Consider the following 24,181-nt stretch of genomic DNA (forward strand, 5'->3'; position numbering starts at 1 on the left):
TGGCCATGCCTTCCACCTGGCTACCCCTACCCCGGACAACAGCACTGCCCTCCCCTCTGCTACTCGCCCAAGCCTTCCCCATTTCTCTTTCTCCCAAATACAGTCAGCTGATGTTCTAAATGAGCTGCAAAATCTGGACCCTTACAAATCAGCCGGGCTAGATAATCTGGACCCTTTCTTTCTAAAACTATCTGCTGAAATTGTTGCCACCCCTATTACTAGCCTCTTCAACCTCTCTTTCGTGTCGTCTGAGATCCCCAAAGATTGGAAAGCAGCTGCGGTTATCCCCCTCTTCAAAGGGGGGGACACCCTTGACCCTAACTGCTACAGACCTATATCTATCCTACCCTGCCTTTCTAAGGTCTTCGAAAGCCAAGTCAACAAACAGATTACCGACCATTTCGAATCCCACCACACCTTCTCCGCAATGCAATCTGGTTTCAGAGCTGGTCATGGGTGCACCTCAGCCACGCTCAAGGTCATAAACGATATCGTAACCGCCATCGATAGGAAACAATACTGTGCAGCCGTATTCATTGACCTGGCCAAGGCCTTTGACTCTGTCAATCACCACATCCTCATTGGCAGACTCGACAGCCTTGGTTTCTCTAATGATTGCCTCGCCTGGTTCACCAACTACTTCTCTGATCGAGTTCAGTGTGTCAAATCGGAGGGTCTGTTGTCCGGGCCTCTGGCAGTCTCTATGGGGGTGCCACAGGGTTCAATTCTTGGACCGACTCTCTTCTCTGTTTACATCAATGATGTCGCTCTTGCTGCTGGTGATTCTCTGATCCACCTCTACGCAGACGACACTATTCTGTATACTTCTGGCCCTTCTTTTGACACTGTGTTAACAACCCTCCAGGCGAGCTTCAATGCCATACAACTCTCCTTCCGTGGCCTCCAACTGCTCTTAAATACAAGTAAAACCAAATGCATGCTCTTCAACCGATCACTGCCTGCTCCTGCCCGCCTGTCCAACATCACTACTTTGGACGGCTCTGACTTAGAATATGTGAACACCTACAAATACCTAGGTGTCTGGTTAGACTGTAAACTCTCCTTCCAGACTCACATCAAACATCTCCAATCCAAAGTCAAATCTAGAATTGGCTTCCTATTCCGCAACAAAGCATCCTTTACTCATGCTGCCAAACATACCCTTGTAAAACTGACCATCCTACCAATCCTCGACTTCGGTGATGTCATTTACAAAATAGCCTCCAAAACCCTACTCAATAAATTGGATGCAGTCTATCACAGTGCCATCCGTTTTGTCACCAAAGCCCCATATACTACCCACCACTGCGACCTGTACACTCTCGTTGGCTGGCCCTCGCTTCATACTCGTCGCCAAACCCACTGGTTCCAGGTCATCTACAAGACCCTGCTAGGTAAAGTCCCCCCTTATCTCAGCTCGCTGGTCACCATAGCAGCACCTACCTGTAGCACGCGCTCCAGCAGGTATATCTCTCTAGTCACCCCCAAAACCAATTCTTCCTTTGGACGCCTCTCCTTCCAGTTCTCTGCTGCCAATGACTGGAACGAACTACAAAAATCTCTGAAACTGGAAACACCTATCTCCCTCACTAGCTTTAAGCACCAGCTGTCAGAGCAGCTCATAGATTACTGCACCTGTACATAACCCATCTACAATTTAGCCCAAACAACTACCTCTTTACCTACTGTATTTATTTATTAATTTATTTTGCTCCTTTGCACCCCATTATTTCTGTCTCTACTTTGCACTTTCTTCCACTGCAAACCAACCATTCCATTGTTTTATTTTTATTTATTTTTTATTTATTTTTTTATTTATTTTTTAGTTTTTATTTTACTTGCTGTGTTGTACTCACTTCGCCTCCATGGCCTTTTATATTTTTATTTATTTATACATATATTTGTTTGCCTTCACCTCCCTTATCTCACCTCACTTGCTCACATTGTATATAGACTTATTTATTTTTTTCACTGTATTATTGACTATATGTTTGTTTTACTCCATGTGTAACTATGTGTTGTTGTATGTGTCGAACTGCTTTGCTTTATCTTGGCCAGGTCGCAATTGTAAATGAGAACGTGTTCTCAATTTGCCTACCTGGTTAAATAAAGGTTAAATAAATAAAAATTTAATCAATTTTAGAATAAGGCTGTAACGTTACAAAATGTGGAAAAAGTCAAGGGGTCTGAATACTTTCCGAACTTTCCGCACTGTATATACAGGGATTACGAGTACCAGTACTTGTCTGCTAAATGAACAAGCCTGCAGCCAATGACAATGACATAGCCAGATAAAATACAGTAGGCCAAATCATATTCTGTTCTTCTGAAGAAAATAAAAATGTTTCTTTAGACCTGGCTAAAATAAATAATTGATTTATTGTGATGGTGTATATTAAATTGATTTCTGTGGCTGGGACTCCAAACAATTACGGATTATAAAGAGAAAGCCCACCATGTCGCGGACACCGACACCTCACGCCCGGATCAGCTGAACACTTTCGTCGCCCGCTTCAAGGAAAACAACATTGAGCCGCCGAAGCGGGCCCCCTCCGCTCACGAGGTCTGTGTGCTCTCGTTCTCTGTGGCTGACATGATTAAGGAATTTAAGTGTGTTAACCCTCGTTAGGCCGCCGGCCCAGATGCCATCCCAAGCCGTGTCCTCAGAACATGTGCAGACCAGCTGGCTGGAGTGTTTACGGACATATTCAATCTCTCCCTATCCCAGTATGTTGTCCCCACTTGCATCAATATGTCCACCATTGCTCCTGTACCCAAGAAAGCAAAGGTAACTGAACTAAATGACTCTCGCCCCATAGCACTCACTTCTGTCATCATGAAGTGCTTTGAGAGGCGTGTTAAGGACCATTTCACCTCCACCTTACCCGACAACCTAGACCCACTACAATTTGCATACCACCCCAACAGATCCATGGATGACACAATCGCCATTGCACTGCACACTGCTCTATCCCACCTGGACAAGAGAAATACCTATGTAAGAATGCTGTTCATCAACTATAGCGCAGCCTTCAAAACCATAGTGCCCTCCAAGCTCATCACTAAGCTCGGGGCCCTGGGTCTGAACCCCTCCCTGTGCAACTGGGTCCTGGACTTCCTGATGGGCTTACCCCAAGTGGTGAAGGACAGCAACAACACCTCCACCACGTGATTATCAACACGGGAGCCCCACAGGGGTGCGGGGGCCCCCTCCTGTACTGTTCACCCATGACTACGTGGCCATGCACGTCTCCAACTCAATAATTAAGTGGTAGGCTTTGTAAGAATATGTCAAAGATAAATACACAATGCAGAGACAGAGTACGAGAGGTAAAGAGGACGAGGGTCAATAGAGTACTAACGATCAATGGAAATTGTGTTTTTTCTGTAATAGGGAATTATTGATTAATGGTTTAGAGTCATGGGAGGAATATGTCTTCTGAAATAGGATACTTGTTATTTGGCCATTGGCTCGTTTTATTGCAAGGAATTCTAATTGGTCAACCACAGGCTAGGGCTGGGTTATAAAACTACATGCTGTTTCTTTGTTCTGTGGAGAGAGAACCACTGGAGAGAATCACTGAGAGAGCATCACTGAGGACAGTGGAGACCATCTACCTCCCTTTATGATTTGTCCTCTTCAAATAAACCTATTCTCCTCCCCCTGATTTGCTTTGGGGTTTGTGTTATTGAAGAGTAACATAAATTGCTAACATTTGGTGCCGTGACCCGAAAACATATCAACTGTGTGTTTATCCAGAATTAAGAGAGAAGGCTGAGTGCAACCCACAAGGGAGTCAACTCTTAATCTCCTGATTGATGGCATAATTGCTGGGTCTAGACCAATATCATTTTAAAATAACCAAATCAGGTTAAAATAGGTGCATGCAATGAGTGATATGTATCTATGATGTATAAGTCCTTTGTTCTATTACAGACTTCCTTTGTTCTCCATGAAAAGGTTTGATGCCTTGGTCTTTGTTCTCTATTATAGGGGTTCAAGTCCTCTATTAAAATGTTAGAGTTCTTTTTATGGAACCTTCTTGTTGCGTAGAAGTGAATTGCTAGTTGAGTAGCAATTTTTTAAATGTGTGGTTAATGTAAGTCTTGAACAAGCTTCTTGAAGTGAACATATGTTTTATGGGTAGCCAGGCCCTACAGAGACAATTTGTGATCCAGAAAAGGTTTGAGTCTTTAAAAGAGTACTTAAAATATATATATATAAATATTTTTATTTAAATACTTTTATTTCTTTCATCACATTCGTAGTAGCTCAGAAGTTTACATACACTCAATTAGTACTTGGTAGCATTGCCTTTCAATTGTTTAACTTGGGTCAAACGTTTCAGTTATCCTTCCACAAGCTTCCCACAATAAGTTGGGTGAATTTTGGCCCATTCCTCCTGACAGAGCTGGTGTAACTGAGTCAGGTTTGAAGGCCTCCTTGCTCGCACACGCTTTTTTAGTTCTGCCCACAAATGTTCTATAGGATTGAGGTCAGGGCTTTGTGATGACCACGCCAATACCTTGCCTTTGTTGTCCTTAAGCCATTTTGCCACAACTTTGGAAGTATGCTTGGGGTCATTGTCCATTTGGAAGACCCATTTGCGACCAAGCTTTAACTTCCTGACTGATGTCTTGAGATGTTGCTTCAATATATCCACATCATTTTCCCTCCTCATTATGCCATCTATTTTGTGAAGTGCACCAGTCCCTCCTATAGCAAAGCACACCCATAACATGATGCTGCCACCCCCGTGCTTCACGGTTGGGATGGTGTTCTTCGGCTTGCAAGCCTCCCCCTTTTTCCTCCAAACATAACGATGGTCATTATGGCCAAACAGTTATATTTTTGTTTCATCAGACCAGAGGACATTTCTCCAAGAAGTACGATCTTTGTCCACATTTGCAGTTGCAAACCGAAGTCTGTCTTTTTATGGCGGTTTTGGAGCAGTGGCTACTTCCTTGCTGAGTGGGCTTTCAGGTTATGTCGATATAGGACTTGTTTTACTGTGGATATAGATACTTTTGTACCTGTTTCCTCTTTGCTGTTGTTCTGGGATTGATTTGCACTTTTCGCACCAAAGTACGTTCATCTCTAGGAGACAGAAGGCGTCTCCTTCCTGAGCGGTATGACGGCTGTGTCGTCCCATGGTGTTTATACTTGTGTACTATTGTTTGTACAGATGAACGTGGTACCTTCAGGCGTTTGTAAATTGCTCCCAAGGATTAACCAGACTTGTGGAGGTCTACAAGATTTTTTCTGAGGTCTTGGCAGATTTCTTTTGATTTCCCATGATGTCAAGCAAAGAGCCACTGGGTTTGAAGGTAGGCCTTGAAATACATTCTTAGGTACACCTCCAATTGACTCAAATCGTGTCAATTAGCCTATCAGAAGCTTCTAAAGCCAGGACATAATTATCTGGAATTTTCCAAGCTGTTTAAAGGCACAGTCAACTTTGTGTATGTAAACTTCTGACCCACTGGAATTGTGATACTGTGAGTTATAAGTGAAATAATCTGTCTGTAAACAATTGTTGGAAAAATTACTTGTGCCATGCACAAAGTAGATGTCCTAACCGACTTGCCAAAACTATTGTTAACAAGAAATGTGTGGAGTGGTTGAAAAACGAGTTTTAATGACTCCAACCTAAGTGTATGTAGACTTCCGATTTCAGCTGTAATAAACATGTGGAATTTACCCAAATACTGTATCTGAGTGGTATGTATGCAGACGGAGAGAGTCTCACTGAGGGCATCAAGCATCCATAAATCATACCTGCCCATGTTTAGTTAGCGATTGAAATCTGACACAAGAAGTGTCGAGGTAGCAATTTTGCAATGCAAATTTTGCCATGCTCATCTCTGTCCGGCCTGACGAGTTTTAATGACTCCAACCTAAGTGTATGTAAACTTCTGACTTCAACTGTATATAAACATAGAGATATATATTATACAACTTTTGAACTTAATATAATGCCATTCTTAAGTGAGAAAACAACTCTGGAAAAAGGCGTGACAGCTCCTCCAGATGTGAGCATGAAAATTTTTTAAATTCACTGTCTACTGTTATGATGAACCATTTCAAAGTAGAGAAGTGTAGGCAAGAGATAATAAATAAAAAAAATAAAAAATTACAGTCATGTCTAATTCCTTGACAAAGACAAAATGGTCTTTAACTGTATTAGCCGAAGTAAGAAAACTGGATGAGAAATTCCTTCTGGAGAATCATGACAGGACATTGCAGAGAGATAAAGAACGTTTGAAAGCTCTTGGTGTAAAAATCAAAACCTTGAAAGAAGGGATTCAACAATTACAGGCAAGGGTCGTAAAACCAAACTTGGCTCCAACATGTGGAGGACCCTTACCCGCAGGCTGAGTTGCGCAAGGATGATTGGGTTTCAAGCATCTGGTTAGCACTGGCTGGCTTTGAGTCAATAGATACTGACAGCTGTGACGAACAATGTCTTAGGACAATCAGAACACAGGCTGTAAAAGGTGGTAAAGACAAACCTCCGGTGACCGTAATGACACATAAATCAGCATCTCCAAAACAGGTGGATGAATGGTCGAAAACTTTGAAACATCCCAGAGAAGTGGGTATGAAAACGGACCATTTGAAGTGTTATATAAAACTCTACAATTTACGTCCTTATGATGGGTTACAGTTATTAGACTTTGTTTTGAACATCAGTGAACATGGTGCACTTGAAGAAAAGGTTTATAGAGCTGTGGGTGGTGAAGAGCAAGATGTGGCCGATGGATGGAGAGCCATACATGTTTTCCTTAAGGGTCTGACCAATGCAACCACCAACTGGGGAGAGATAACCAAATGTGTTCAAAAACCGAAAGAACCGTTTGTTGAATTGAAGAAAGATTTAGAGCAGAGGTTAGACACAGTGGCTTTCCTGACATGGAAGATGAGATACACTCAATTCCTCCAAAAATGGGGCAGTCACTCATCAGCCGATGCAATCCATACATGGTGATTTGCAAAAAACGAATGACTGGGAAGAACAAAACTACGGTGACATCCTCGACAGGTTGTCACTACTGTACAGAGACATCAATCAACATAATAAACCGTCTGTTATCAGAGTTGTGCAGGTTCCGAGTGAAACCAACAACATTATTTGTTCAGCAGAGTAGAAACCTGCTGTATGTCATTATTGCGGGATTTCTGGTCACTGGCAACGAGAATGTCGGAAAAGAAAATGTGTTGTTACGAGGAATGGCCAGGAGAAGCAGGGTCCGTCTAAGGAAAAATGGAATCAAGACAACAGTCCCAACGACACAATGCTGATACAGAAATATAAGAGGCTCTCTCCGGCTCAGCAGCAGAGTTTGCTGGATTTTGTGGAGGTAAACTAATAGACCCCTCTTACGTCCCATCTCAGCTAGTGTACGTACGAAATCGGATGGAATATATGTGAACATGAAATGTTAACAACTTTTCTGTCTATTTTTTTGTAGATATGGGTGCTGAAGTCACTGTATTACCCATGTCTTATGCAAAACATATATGTCCTCAGTACACGGGCAAGACGATGAGAGCAACAGGAGTGGGAGGGAGACAGATATGAAACAAACCAAATCATTATCAATTTCTATTGGCCCAATAAAGATTGATGCAGGGGTGTGGATAGCCTCATTTGAACAACCTATTTTAGGCCTCGATGTTATTATGCAACTTGACTCTACATTGAATATTTCTGAAGGAAAGGTGACGTGGCAAATTAAGTAACTGCAATGATCTACAGTTCAGAACTATCCTCTTTGGACTACGAAGAAAAATGAGTGTGGAACTTTGGATATGAAACCAGTGTGCTTGACAGGTGTTGCCTCACCTTGCACAAAACTATATCCCATTAGCAAGGAAGCTAAGGACGCTCTAAAGTAGTGATTAAAGATCTATGGGACATGGCTACAGTTGAAAAGACACCATGTAATCCAGCTACTCTGATGTATCCTACAGATACCACATTACCTGAACACGACTGTTGTGAGTTGTTTTGGATCAGCTCTCTGATGGGTTTATAGAGTCACATTAGGGACAAAATGGGAAGGTCCTTATCAAGTTTGCTTATAACAAGGTCAGCAGTAAAAGTCCAGGGAAAATCACGATGGATACATGTCACTCATTGCAAGGTTGTCGATTTTGATGACAAAGCGGAGCCTGGAGAATAAAGAACTGATTGATTAGCAATTTATGTTACTCTTCAATAACACAAACCCCAAAGCAAATCAGGGGGAGGAAAATAGGTTAATTCGAAGAGGAGGGAGGTAGATGGTCATTCTCCACTGTCCTCAGTGATGCTCTCCTAGTGATTCTCTCAATGGTTCTCTCTCCACAGAACAAAGGAACAGCATGTCGTTTTATAACCCAGCCCTAGCCTGTGGTTGACCAATTAGAATTCCTTGCAATAAAACGAGCCAATGGCCAAATAACAAGTATCCTATTTCAGAAGACATATTCCTCCCATGTCTCTGAACCTGTCACGTTCTGACCTTAGTTCCTTTTTTATGTCTTTATTTTAGTTTGGTCAGGGCGTGAGTTGGGGTGGGCATTCTATGTTGTTTTTCTATGTTTTGTTCTGTATGTTATATTTCTATGTGTTTGGCCTAATATGGTTCTCAATCAGAGGCAGGTGTCAGTCGTTGTCTCTGATTGGGAGCCATATTTAGGTAGCCTGTTTTTCATTGTGTTTTGTGGGTGATTGTTTCCTGTGTTAGTGTTTGCACCATACGGTATTGTTTCGGTTTTCATTTATTCTCTTGTTCTTTTGTATTTTGTATTCATTCTCTATTAAATGATATTATGGATACGTACCACGCTGCATTTTGGTCCTCCTCTCCTTCCACCAACGAAAGCTGTTACAGAACCATTGATCAATAATTCCCTATTACAGAAAAAACACAATTTCCATTGATCCTTAGTACTCTATTGACTCTTGTCCTCTTCACCACTCATCCTCTGTCTCTGCGTTGTGTATTTATCTTCGACATATTTTAACATCTTGATTACCAACAATGACGAGACGGCCTACAGGGAGGAGGTGAGAGCCTTGGCGGAGTGGTGCCTGGAAACTAACCTCTCCCTCAACGTCAACAAAATGAAGGAACTGATCATGAGCTACAGAAGACAGCAGAGAGAGCACTCCCCCATCCACATCGACGGGGCCGCAGTGGAGAGATCAAAAGTAGTAAAAGTTTTCCTTGGTGATATTTTTGGCCTTCCTGTGACATTGGGTGCTGTAGGTGTCCTGGAGGGCAGATAGTTTGCTTCCTATGATGCGTTGGGCAGACCGCACCACCCTCTGAAGAGCCCGCAGTTGCGGGCGGTGCAGTTGCCGTACCTGGCGGTGATACAGCCTGACAGGATGCTCTCAATTGTGCATCTGTAAAATTGTGTGAGGGTTTTAGGTGACAAGCCACATTTCTTCAGCCTCTTGAGGTTGAAGAGGCTCTGTTGTGCCTTCTTCACCACACTGTCTGTGTGGGGGACCATTTCAGTTTGTTAGTGATGTGTACGCCAAACTTGAAGCTTTCCACCTTCTCCACTGTGTCAATGTGGATAGCGGGGTGCTCCCTCTGCTGTTTCCTGAAGTCCACGATCAACTCCTTTTGTTTTGTTGACGTTGGGAGAGGTTATTTTCCTGGCACCACACTCCCAGGGCCCTCACCTCCTCCCTGTAGGCTGTCTCGTCATTGTTCGGTAATCAGGCCTACTACTGTTGTGTCGTCTGCAAACTTGATGACTGAGTTGGAGGTGTGCGTGGCCAAGCAGTCATGGGTGAACAGGGAGTACAGGAGGAGGCTGAGCACACATCCTTGTGGGGCCCCAGTGTTGAGGATCAGCGAAGTGGTGTTTATTTTTTTAACTTCAGCACCATGGGGCTGTCCAGAACCCAGTTGCACAGGGCGGGGTACAGACCCAGGGCCTCAAGCTTAATGATGAGCTTGGGGGGTACTATGGTCGTGAATGCTGAGCTATAGTCAATGAACAGCATTCTTATATAGGTATTCCTCTTGTCCAGATGGGATAGGGCAGTGTGCAGTGCGATGGCGATTGCTTCGTCTGTGGATCTTTTGGGGCGGTAAGCAAATTGAAGTGGGTCTAGGGTGTCAGGTAAGGTGGAGGTGATATGATCCCTTACTAGTCTCTCAAAGCACTTCATGATGACAGAAGTGAGTGCTATGGGGTGATAGTCATTTAGGTCAGTTACCTTTGCTTTCTTGGGTACAGGAACAATGGTGGACATCTTGAAGCATGTGGGGACAACAGACTGGGATAGGGAGAGATTGAATATGTCCGTATACACTCCAGCCAGCTGGTCTGCGCATGCTCTAAGGACGCGGCTTGGTTGCTGTCTGGGCTGGCAGCCTTGCGAGGGTTAACACGATTAAATGTCTTACTCAAGCCGGCCACAGAGAAGGAGAGCACATAGTCCTTGGTAGTGGGCCGCGTCGGTGGCACTGTGTTATTCTCAAAGCGAAGAAGGTGTTTAGCTTGTCCGGAAGCAAGACGTCGGTGTCCGCGACGTGGCTGGTTTTCCCTTTGTAGTCTGTGATTGTCTGTAGACCCTGCCACATACGTCTCGTGTCTGAGCCGATAAATTGCGACTCCACTTTGTCTGTATACTGACGTTTTGCCTGTTTGATTGCCTTACTGAGGGAATAACTACACTGTTTGTATTCGGCTATATTCCAAGTCACCTTGCCATGGTTAAATGCGATGGTTTGCGCTTTCAGTTTTGCGCGAATGCTGCCATCTATTCACGGTTTCTGGTTAGGGTAGGTTTTAACAGTTACAGTGGGTACAATTTTTCCTATACACTTCCTGATATACTCTGTCACCATATCAGTATATTTGTCTATTTTGTTCTTGGAGGCTACCCGGTACATATCCCAGTCCGCGTGATCAAAACAATCTTGAAGCGTGGATTCCGATTGGTCAGACCAGCGTTGAATAGTCCTTAGCACTGGTACTTCCTGTTTGACTTTCTGCCTATAGGAAGGGAGGAGCAAAATCGAGGTTAGAGCAGATTTGCCAAAGGGAGGGTGGGGGAGGGCCTTGTAGGCATCCTGGAAGTTGGAGTAGCAATGGTCGAGTGTTTTAGCAGCATGAGTACTACAGTCAATGTGTTGATAAACTTCGCTAATGTTTTCCTCAAATTTGCTTTGTAAAAATCCACAGCTACAATAAATGCGGCCTCAGGATATATGTGGTTTCCAGTTTGCATAAAGTTCAGTGAAGTTCTTTAAGGGCTGTTGTGGTATTGGCTTGAGTGGAAATATATATGGCTGTGACTATAACCGAAGAGAATTCTCTTGGGAGATAATACGGTTGGCATTTGATTTTGAGGTATTCTTGGTCGGGTGAACAAAAGGACTTGAGTTCCTGTATGTTATCACAATCAGACCATGAGTAATTAATCATGAAACATACACCCCCACCATTCTTCTTCCCAGAGAGATATTTATTCCTGTCTGCGCGATGAACTGAGAACCCAACTGGCTGAACGGACTCAGACAGTATATCCCGAGAAAGCCATGTTTCCATGAAACAGAGTATGTTACAATCCCTGATGTCTCTCTGGATGGAAATATTTTCCCTGAACCCGTCCACTTTATTATCCAGAGACTGAGAACAAGCAGTGGGTGGTGTGCGCACCTCTTGAGTCGGACTAAAAGTCTACTCCGATAGCTACTATAGCTATCTGGACATTTTTGACAAGCTCTGTAAGGTATGCAATAACTACCATGACAAGGTTCCAAGTTGAAAGCCGACCCCTCGCGGCCCCACAGTTTGGGAACCACTGCAATAAAAGACTGACTATGACACATGAAGACACTATTTACAATACACAAACATGGTAAGAATAAAATGCAATCCATAGGGGATTTGAATTGGCCCTGTAATGGGTAATGCTTTCATGTCCTCTTTTCCCCAGGTGAGATAAAGTATCTAGCCACTCAAGGCTACGGAAACCTGGCTTTGGCTGTGTGGGCATGCAAAATGAATGCCCGTTGTGATTTGTTGACAGAAGATCAGGATGATGGCATTTAAAAGTGTTGATTTTGCCAAGTGTTTATCTGTCAGTGCATGCAATGATTAATAATGTAAGATTCAACCAGAAAACAACAATCACCACCAGTTGTTACAGATTATGTTTGTTAGGAGAGTTTCTCTCAATGTGTGTTAGTCATACTTTATGAAATGTTAACGGCATCAGCTCAATGTTTTCACATTAGTTATTATTTTAATTGCTTTTATCTACTATGTGATATTGGGAGAGAGGGAACGTCTGTCCCAGGGGTGTGTGGGCTGTCACAGTGTGTGAGTGCCTGTATAGCACATCCTCCTCATCCAGATGCTCTCTCTGTGTGTGTGTGTGTGTGTGTGTGTGTGTGTGTGTGTGTGTGTGTGTGTGTGTGTGTGTGTGTGTGTGTGTGTGTGTGTGTGTGTGTGTGTGTGTGTGTGTGTGTGTGTGTGTGTGTGTGTGTGTGTGTGTGTACATCTTCCAGGAAAACGTGGCGGGGGAAAACTGTGACCACTGCAAGCTGGGTTTCCACCATCTCCTGGGTGAGCGTCTCCGCGGCTGTGAGAAGTGCAACTGTTCCGGCGTAGCTAGCAACTGCTCCGACTCCCACTGGACCTACAGTAATGTAAAAGACAACGCCAGGCCTCACTCTCTCATTTCCCCCCACTAACACAACTCATTAGTGCCTCCTGCCTGGTGTTGCGCTGCCTGCCGAGTTAAGTCTCTCCTAGCCGGCCTTATTAAATCAGGGTGCTGAGGGCTGGGCTGATGACAAGGTGGAGTGCAGATGGAGGAACGCCCCCCCCCCCCCCCCCCCCCCCACACACACATCCATAAATACAGGCTGATTTATACTGCACAGCAAACTCTGACACGTTGACAGGATTAGGTGGGCGAGGGTCAGAGGTTGATGATCTGCAGAGGGGGATTGTGGATAAACAGGGGGTGCTGGGGGTGTATGGGTGTAGACAAGCAAGGGGGCGGCATGTAGCCTAGCAGTTAGAGTGTTGGGACAGTAATCGAAATGTCTCCGGTTTGAATCCCGAGCCGACAAGGTGAACAAAATATGTTGATGTGCCCATGAGCAAGGCATTTAACCCTAGTTGCTCCTGTAAGTCTCTCTGGACAAGAGTGTCTGCTAAATTACTAAATTGTTAAAAAAAAATGGGGGAGGGCAGTAAAGACAGGCCTGTCACTGGATTACAGGGCCTGATTTACTGTGTAATACTGCATGTGACAGACAGCTAGGCATCTGTCTCTGCAATTAACCTGACCTTGAGTTCTCCCTTCAATCCACCATTTGCTTTAATCACTGTGTGTAGATGTGGGGTGGGGGAGGTGTGTATAAGGGTGTAAATTTTATCTGTTTGTGGAAAAGACCATCTTCAACCTGTAATGACACAAAGGAATCAGCCATCGTCATTATCAGTGGAACAGTTAATCAGCCTGGGCCCTCAATTAACCTGTACCTATTTATCCTAATGAACCACTACATCTTTATCCTAATGAATCTGTACCTATTTATCCTAATGAACCACTACATCTTTATCCTAATGAATCTGTACCTATTTATCCTAATGAACCACTACATCTTTATCCTAATGAATCTGTACCTATTTATCCTAATGAACCACTACATCTTTATCCTAATGAATCTGTACCTATTTATCCTAATGAACCACTACATCTTTATCCTAATGAATCTGTACCTATTTATCCTAATGAACCACTACATCTTTATCCTAATGAATCTGTACCTATTTATCCTAATGAATCTGTACCTCTCCATCCTAATGAATATGTACCTCTTTATCCTAATGAACCACTACATCTTTTTCCTAATGAATCTGTACCTATTTATCCTAATGAACCACTACATCTTTATCCTAATGAATCTGTACCTATTTATCCTAATGAACCACTACATCTTTATCCTAATGAAACTGTACCTATTTATCCTAATGAACCACTACATCTTTATCCTAATGAACCTGTACCTCTCCATCCTAATGAATCTGTACCTATTTATCCTAATGAACCACTACATCTTTATCCTAATGAATCTGTACCTATTTATCCTAATGAACCTGTACCTCTCCATCCTAATGAATCTGTACCTATTTATCCTAATGAACCACTACATCTTTATCCTAATGAATTTGTACCTATTTATCCTAATGAACCTGTACCTCTCTATCCTAATGAACCTGTACCTCTTTGTCCTCTAATGAACCTGTACCTCTCCATCCTAATGACATGCCTCTCAGGCCAACTGCTATTTCAGCCTGCCACACACACACACACACACACACACACACACACACACACACACACACACACACACACACACACACACACACACACACACACACACACACACACACACACACACACACACACACACACACACACACACACACACACACACACACACACAGAGATAATTGGCAGGACCACATAATCCACTTTCTAAAATATTTACAAGGTTAATCTAGAAAACAAGGCAACAAGGCAGCAAATGTACTTCATTCTACGGTTTAGGATATTCACTTGGCAGATCTAGAAAAAAAATGAGAGGGAAGAGAAAAAACATGTAAAAAAAAAAATAACATGATCATAGGCTGGCAAGGGGAAATGTCTTGTATAAATCGCAGGCTGCCAGACAGGAGTGTTCATGGTGATTTAAGGAAGAGGGAACACGAGGTGTGTCAAACCATGATGTATTTCCCTCTGCCTCGCACATAGAATATAAATCACAGAAAAATATCTCAACCAAAATCTGACTGTGGAATTTATTTTTCTATATTTATCTCAACCCAGGAAGAGTCATCTCTGTGTTCATTGGAGGGGAAAAAATGGCAAATGAGTGTTTTGAGATTGGCATTGTTTTAAGAACAGTTGATGGCAATCTGTCCTACTGCATTGTAAAACTAGAAGCAGAATGTTTCAATATTTGAAGGGATAATTCCGTAACCTTATGAGGGATACTATACTACACTTCATCCTCCATTATATGCTGCTTCCTTCTTGGCCAGCTCTCCTGTGCAAAAGAGACTTGGTGTCTTAATGGGCTTTTCCTGGTTAAATAAAGGTTAAATAAATAGAGTAATGGCTACGTAACACTGTCATAACAAGGACATAACATATGTCATAACCAGTCACAAGCTCTCTGTGTGCATTGATGAATATTTAAATCCTATCTGGTGTGATTCTGTTCAGGAGACATCCATGGCTGGCTGGTCCCTGACAGAGGCGGATGGGGAGGGGAAGGTGTGGCCCGCCCCAAGCAGAGACTGCCCCCAGACAATCAGCATTAATAACCAGGAGTCCAGGAGACACCTTCCCGCTGTCTACTACTGAAACGCGCCTGGAGGGTACCTGGGCAACAAGGTCCGCACACAACAGCCCTCTTTCTCTCTCACATACACTCAAACGGGCACACACACAACTGTATTGTGCAGTCTTACATTGTCAATATACAAGGATGCTCTGGGCTCTGCTGTACTGAAGTATAACACAGCTGTTGTGGTCTTCTGTTGCATTCATTGTGTCTTTTGACAGATTATGTACTTTTGTACTCTGAAGTTGTACTATTTATTTATGGAGTTTATGCAAGAGCTTTTTGTATATTGTTTGTATATTAATTTCTTATCTTTTCTCCTCATAGGCTTTGCATGTCTTCCTATCCCATTGTCTCTAACACATTCTATTCCCCCGCAGTGCATTTTGGGGGAAAACAATGTTTCGCTCCATGAACTCTGGAATAAGGTATTTTTCTCTAACAAAAGTCTTCTGGCATCAGGGTTTACTCTGCTCTCCCTAATGTCAAAAGGCACGTCATTATGAGCTTTATATAGGGGTCCACAGTAGCGAACTAACGTGTGTGTGTGTATGTGTGGCAGTCGAGCAGGATTTCAGTAAAAGGATCAGACACTGAAGCAGAGAATTATCTCATGCTAGCGTGGCGCTCAAAGCCCAACACAATTACTCCTGTACATCTGTGGTGCCATGTTTCATCCCATGAATTATCACCATTGTGACATGCACTAAAAGTGACTAATTTCTAATGAAAAAGAGAAATTGTTGAATTTCTTTCCAGTTTCTACCAAAAGTCTATGACTGCTCATGAGTCTCATTCTGTATGACATGGTAAAGGATGACTGACAGTTTTGGGCTTTATGTTTGGTTTATATATGTGGGGGAGGCTTGTTGCGGTTTACTATGTCCTTCCCTCTCGTTATAGCAAGCATAAATAAGTTCAGGAGTAAAAATGTGCTTGACAAGTCACATAATAAGTTCATGGACTTTGTATGAAATAATAGTGTTAACATGATTTTTGAATGACTACTTCATCTCTGTACCCCACATATTCAATTATCTGAATGTCCCTTTGAGCATGGTGAAGTTATTACTTACACTTTGGATGGTGTATCAATAGACCCAGTCACTACAAAGATACAGGCATTGCTGAAGAGGAAGGAAACCGCTCAGAGATTTCACCATGAGGCCAGTGGGGACTTTAACACAGTTGCAGAGTTTAATGGCTGTGATGGGAGTAAATGGACGATTGATCAACAACATTGTAGTTACTCCACAATACTAACCTAAATTAGATAGTGAAAAGAAGGAAGCCTGTACAGAATAAAAAATATTCCAAAACATGCATCCTGTTTGCAACAAGACATTAAAGTAACCTGCAAAAATGTGGCAAAGTAATTCACTTTGTGTTCTGAATACAAAGCGTTATGTTTGGGGCAAATCCAACACAACACATCACTGAGTACCACTCTTTAATATGTTCAAATATGGAGGTGGCTGCATCATGTTATGGGTTTGTCATTGGCTAGGACTAGGGAGTTTTTTAGGATAAAAGAAATGGAACAGAGCTAAGCACAGGCAAAATCCTAAAGAAAACCTGGTTCAGTCTTCTTTCCCACAGACACTGGGAGACAAATTCACCTTTCAGCAGGACAATAACCTAAAACACAAGGTCAAATGTACACTGGAGTTGCTTACCAAGACGACATTGAATGTTACTGAGTGGCCTGAGTGGTTACAGTTTTGACTTAAATCGGCTTACAAATCTATGGCAAGACTTGAACATGGCTGTCTAGCAATGATCAACAACCAACTTGACAGAGCTTGAATAATAAAAAAAAAAGAATAATGTACAAATATTCTACAATCCAGGTGTGCAAAGCTCTTAAAGACTTACCCAGAAAGAATCACAGCTGTAATCACTGCCAAAATTGATTCTAACATGTATTGACCCAGGATTTTGAATACTTATGTAAATGAGATATTTCTGTATGTATACTTTGTCATTATGGGGTATACTGTGTAGATGGGTGAGAAAAAAATCTATGTAATCCATTTTGAATTCAGGCTGTAACACAACAAAATGTGGAATAAATCAAGGGCTACATGTATGAATACTTTTCTGAAAGCACTGTATACATTCACTTGTTCGACAATCAGCAAAAAAGTTGAATCTGTAACGGGCACACTGAATTCTCAAAGCGTACTTTGGGCCTGGTGCGTGGTACCGGCACTGGTGGTACCGGGCTGAGGGCACGCACATCAGGGCGAGTACGGGGAGAAGGAACAGTGCGTACAGGACTCTGGAGACACACAGGAGGCTTGATGCGTGGTGCCGGAATTGGAGGTACCGGGCTGGAGACACGCACCACAGGGAGAGTGCGTGGAGGAGGAACAGGGCTCTGGAAACGCACTGGAAGCCTGGTGTGTGGTGTAGGCACTGGTGGTACTGGGCTGGGGCGGGGAGGTAGCGCTGGAAATACCGGAACCGTGCAGGTGTACTGGTTGAATGCTCCCCTTCGCCCGACCAGTGCAGGGAGGTGGAATAACCCGCACCGGGCTATGTAGGCGAACCGGGACACCATGCGTAAGGCTGGTGCCATGTATGCCGGCCCGAGGAGACGCACTGGAGACCAGACGCGTTGAGCCGGCTTCATGGCACCTGGCTCAATGCCCAATCTAGCCCTACCAGTGATGGGAGGTGGAATAACCCGCACCGGGCTATGAACACGTACAGGAGACACCGTGCGCTCTACTGCGTAACACTAGCTGGTACCTTCATATCTCCGGTTCCTCTCTCCGGTTGCCTCCGCTCCCCTCACTGCCTCCAGCTGTTCCCATGGGAGGCGATCCCTTCCAGCCAGGATCTCCTCCCATGTGTAGCAACCCTTGCCGTTTAACACATCCTCCCATGTCCATTCCTGTTTAGTATTCCACTGCTCGAACTTACGCTGCTTGGTCCTGGTTTGGTGGGTGGTTCTGTAACGGATTTCCTCCTCCTCTTCATCCGAAGACGAGGAGCAGGGATTCGACCAAAACGCAGCGTTGTGAAATGACATAATGAGTTTATTAAAGTAAGACGGAAAAACACGAAAACACTTTAACAAACTACAAAACAACAAACGACGTAGACTGACCTGAACATAAGAACTTACATGACACGAAGAACGCATGAAACAGGAACAGACTACAATAAACCGAACAAACAAACGAAACAGTCCCGTGTGGTGCAAACAAACACAGACACAGGAGACAACCACCCACGACAAACAATGTGAAACCACCTACCTTAATATGGCTCTCAATCAGAGGAAACGTAAACCACCTGCCTCTAATTGAGAACCATATCAGGTCACCCATAAACCAACATAGAAACACATAACATAGACTGCCCACCCAAACTCACGCCCTGACCGACTAACACATACAAAAAATAACAGAAAACAGGTCAGGAACGTGACAGAATCTTAATTGTTGCCAAATTTTGTAAGTACTTCCTGACCATGCCCACCTCTAATGCTGACAGATTTACAGGAGACAGTAAAACCCATAAACCTGCATAAAAATCGCAGATGAACTTTTCTCTTCAGAAATCTCCAGGTGTTGATTGACTATTGCCCCGGTGCCGAGGGCTGCCTCCTTGCCTTCCCTGGCCGAGCAAAGTGAAAGAAATAGCACCAATTACTGCAGCTGCCTCTTCACTGAGTTGTGTCCTATCACGGGTAATAGACTATTATGATGATAAATGAACCCATCTCGACAGCGCTTGCCTGAGTACACACTTCAGCACTTTCTCCCAGTGAGGAACTGAGCCATTACCACTCGTCTTCAGATTGACAAGGCCGACAGAGCAGCCTGCGCAGAGAGAACCAGCGCACAGGAGAATATGCATGGGTGGGTGCCAGTGATTGTTTTACCCATATGAATGTATTTATTTACTATGTGTGTTTGGCTTCCTTGGTTGTACGAGGTAGTCTTTTCTGGGGACCTATAGACTAGAGACTGAGAGAGTGCCACTTATAGGATGCTATCAGAGCTCTCTGAAAGTAGAGAGGAGGATATTTAGCCACTCCCAGCCTGTCTCAGACTGCAGCTCCAGACTGCATGCTGTAGTTAACACTCTGTGATCGGGCCTCTATTCCCTCCACTCTGCAGGGGGAGAGGCTGCAGGGCACACACAGCCTTATTCCCAGGCTATGCCACTTACGTAAATGCCCAATGAAGTGCAACAAGGAAGCCTCCAAAGTTTCCTCCTCATTCAGCGAATACTGGAGTAGATCATCTTTTGTTAATACAAATATAGCATTTTTAGCTTTGATAGAGCTCTATTATAAATATATTGGTTGCTTAGAAACAATTTAGTCCTGTGTGGCTCAGTTGGTAGAGCATGGCGCTTGCCACGCCAGGGTTGTAGGTTTTATTCCCACGGGGGACCAGGACAAAAATGTATGCACTCACTACTGTACGTCGCTCTGGATAAGAGGGTCTGCTAAATTACAAAAATGTAATTGTCAGATGCTGTGTGTTTGCTTATACAGTACTTGACAAATATTTGAATGATACTCCAACCGTTTTAGTAAATTTCTTAGTTCTTATGATTTATCCCAAATACTTCCCAAAAACATGGTGGAAATGTTTCCATAAAGCACAGCAACACAAACACACGGTTACAGATGGACAAACAAGCAGGGAAATTCGTGCAGCTTTTGAGGCAGCATTAGCCTTTGTCCCAGATGTGTTCACTTTGGACCATCTCATTCGGGCCAGTAAAAGTGTTTCCCAGATGTGAGTGTTTCCAAGCCCTAGTTTTGGACCCCCACCATCACCCACTATGCACAAACAAAACAGGACCCCATTTTGGAGGCAGTCAGAGGCTCTGAGCAGAGCCCCCTCTTTGTAGCTGTCCTGTGAGTGGCCGGTGGGAAAACACACATTGATGCTTCCTGGATATTAAAGTCAACAGAGCTAGGGCCCAGGGCTCGTAATAGGGGAGCAGATGTGAGGATCCCGGTGTCATGGTGAGACTTGTTTTAGGAACCAGTGGATGGATCGAAGGTCTGTTGTTTATTTTCTGAAATCTGGGCCCTGATCACCCCCTGCTTGCTCTCTCTACCACTCTCTATCTCTCTGTCTCTCTGGGCATATTTGGTGTGGGATGGCTAGCCGCTCTGGCTTTCTGTCTCTGTCCTAACACGGCCTCCCCTGTGATCTATAAAAGTGGATCCTAACTCCAGAGTCCTCTCTTCACAGGCCTCTCTTTATTTGTCCTATAACTCAATGTGTCCTCATGTAGCAAAAAACACATTTTTATGATTGTTCAGAATCAGCCATGGTGCTCCAGTAGGATTGTGAGATATACAATTTTATCCTGGACAAAGAGATCCTACTGCGACGAAGATGGTTTATTGATGTGAGTGTCCTGATAGGAGTGTTTTTGATGCTACTAACAAGAGGATTAGATCTGTCTCATTAGTGGTGTGTCTGACGCTTGTTGTTGCTCCTTAACAAAAGGTTAGATTTTCCCTGCTCCTCCCACCCACAATGCACTTCACCTTCATAGACCAGCCCCTTTGTTCCACAAAGGTTGAGGTGTTTCCAGTGTGAACTGGATTTATGTGAGTTAAGAGGTTGTCATGACATTATATTAGGACCTGCAGTCTGTACATGACTCACTTTAGCCCTTGTTTATCTCGCTTCCTGTGTACAAACAAATAAGGCTGTATTTCAACGCTTCTCTGCATTCATTTTGCCAGTGAACCATGGTTGGTTACAACGGGAACATGTTTATTAATCTATGTTGGTTGTCTGCACAGCTGTGCATGAGTCATATCACAATAATACATGCATAGACATCAATGATGCCAAAACACATGATGCCAAAACACACATTAAAAGAGCTCTGGCTCTGGTGCATGTGGCGCACTGCTGTTGCTGGTCTCCTAACCAGGGGGATGATGGTGCTGGTAAGGCACTGAGTTTTCCCTGACCACATGATCTGACCTGGACAAACTGTTACGGACAGAGTTACAGCCTAGTAGGTCACATGCTCTGACCTGGACAAACTGTTACAGACTAGGCAGGTCACATGATCTGACTTGGACAAACTGTTACAGACTAGGCAGGTCACATGATCTGACCTGGACAAACTATTACAGACCAGGCAGGTCACATGGTCAGTGAAAACTCGGGGCACCTCTGATAAGTGATGTGTGAGAAGTGATTTGCCCTCCAGGTCTTAGTCAAAGGTTCTCCATGGTCGGAAAACAACAGGGCCTTTTCATTGAACACATCAGCACCCCCAGAGCTCCCTGTTATAGCCTCAGCAGGGGTCCAGGAGATAGAGCGGCTCAATAGCACCAAGATGAGAGGGCCCCTTTCTAGCAGGAAAAACACAACACACATGTCTGCTTTGTTTGGGGAGCTGTAGCAGCCAGAGGAGAACATAGGAAACATAGAGAGAGAACAAAGACAGATAGACAAATCCAAAGGAGGCGGGGGAGGATAGGCTGTCCTAGATCTGAGAATGTGTGCTCAACTGTACCAGACAGACATTTTGGGAATGCAGTCATCATTCGAAGCAATCACACACTCCTAGTTGTGGCAACTAGACATCCTAATCTTCAAGAGCCCGGTGCCTGTAAAACTGTGTCCATCTTTAAGGATCTTTGTTTAAAAGCTGTTTGTAATGCCTCTGGCTAGTACAGCCTCTTCAGTATTACTCCCAGGCATGGAAGTGTGCCACTATAAAACCTGTCCCTTAACGCTCATTACACACCGCTCGTAATGTCACCGAAGAGGTGTGGAGATTGGTTGGTGGTGTTGGGTCATTTCATACTCCACTGAGATTTAAAGGGGACTCTTGATCATTTTCAACTTTATATCCCGGTTTACTAATACAATAACTCCTATAACCCTCACTATACACGCACTGCATGCCTAATGTCAGTCCTTGTCTTCACATGCTATTACATTGTAAACGATCCTTTGATGGTGGTAACCCTTTTTCATCTATGCAGTGCAAGTTAGCATATTGTAATGTATAATGTGACAGGTTATTTAAAATGTTGACTTGTGTTTGTTTACAGCTCTCCGCCTATGGAGGAAGTCTCATATGATATGAGTTTCATATGACGCAGGGGAGAAAGACCAGGACATCAGGGTTAACTCTGCTCCTAATGTCATCATAGGGGTAAGTGTATGTAGCCTCATAAGCATGGACATATAACTACACTGAACAAAAATATAAATGCAACATGCAACAATTTCAAAGATTTTACTTAGTTACAGTTCATATAAGGAAATAAGTCAATTGAAATGAATTCATTAGGCCCTAATCTATGGATTTCACATGATTGGGAATACAGATATATGCGTCTGTTGGTCACAGATACCTTAAAAAAGGTAGGGGAGTGGATCAGAAAACCAGTCACTATCTGGTGTGACCACCATTTGTCTCAAGTAGCATGACACATCTCCCTCGCATAGAGTTGATCAGGCTGCTTATTGTAGTCTGTGGAATGTTGTCCCACTCCTCTTCAATGGCTGTGCGAAGTTGCTGGATATTGACGGGAACTGGAACGTGCGGTCGTAAATGTCGATCCAGAGCATCCCAAACATGCTCAATGGGTGAAATGTCTGGTGAGTATGCAGGCCATGGAAGAACTGGGACATTTTCAGATTCCAGGACAGATCCGTGCATTATCATGCTGAAACACAGGGTGATGGCAGCGGATGAATGGCACGACAATGGGCCTCAGGATCTCGTCACTGTATCTCTGGGCATTCAAATTGCCATCGATAAAATGCAATTGTGTTCATTGTCCGTAGCTTATGCATGCCCATACCATAACCCCACCGCCACCATGGGGCACTCTGTTCACAACGTTGACATCAGCAGACCACTCGCCCATACGACGCTATACATGCTGTCTGCCATCTGCCATCTGCCCAGTACAGTTGAAACCGGAAATCATCCGTGAAGAGCACACTTCTCCAGCGTGCCATTGGCCATCGGAGGTAAGCATTTGCCCACTGAAGTTGGTTACGACACCGAACTGCAGTCAGGTCAAGACCCTTGTGAGGACAACGAGCATGCAGATGAGCTTCCCTGAGACAGTTTCTGACAGTTTGTGCAGAAATTATTTGGTTGTGCAAACTCACAGTTTCATCAGCTGTCTGGGTGGCTGGTCTCAGATGATCCTCCAGGTTAAGAAGCCGGATGTGGAGTCCTGGGCTGGCATGGTTACATGTGGTCTGCGGTTGGACGTTAATTCTCGTAAATTCTCTAAAACGATGTTGGAGGCGGCTTATGGTAGAGAAATTATCATTAAATTAATTCGAACATCTCTGAAGAGACCTGAAAATAGCTGTGTAGCAACGCTTCCAATCCAACCTGACAGAGCTTGAGAGGATCTTCAGAGAAGAATTGGAGAAAGTCCCCAAATACTGGTGTCAAATCAAATCAAATCAAATTGTATTTGTCACATGCGCCAAATACAACAGGTGTAGACCTTACAGTGAAATGCTTACTTACAAGCCCCTAACCAACAATGCAGTTTTAAGAAAATACCCCCCCAAAAAAGTAAGAGATAAGAAAAACAAATAATTAAAGAGCAGCAGTAAATAACAATAGTGGGGCTATATATAGGGGGTACTTGTACAGACTCAATGTGTCGATGTGCGGGGGCACCGGTGTCGAGGTAATTGAGGTAAATATGTACATGCAGGTAGGGTTATTAAAGTGGCTATGCATAGATAATAACAGAGAGTAGTAGCAGCAGCATGGGGGGGGTGCAAATAGTCTGGGTAGCCATTTGATT

The 24,181-nt window shown here is 43.7% G+C and overlaps 1 pseudogene; it reads left to right on the forward strand.

Moving 5' to 3' along the window:
* The window catches only part of LOC139555854 (laminin subunit alpha-2-like), a 146,923-nt pseudogene that overhangs the window by 25,302 nt on the left and 97,440 nt on the right, over nt 1-24,181 (forward strand).

The sequence above is a fragment of the Salvelinus alpinus genome, chromosome 27 (genome assembly GCF_045679555.1).
Source record: "Salvelinus alpinus chromosome 27, SLU_Salpinus.1, whole genome shotgun sequence".
Taxonomy (NCBI): Eukaryota; Metazoa; Chordata; class Actinopteri; order Salmoniformes; family Salmonidae; genus Salvelinus; species Salvelinus alpinus.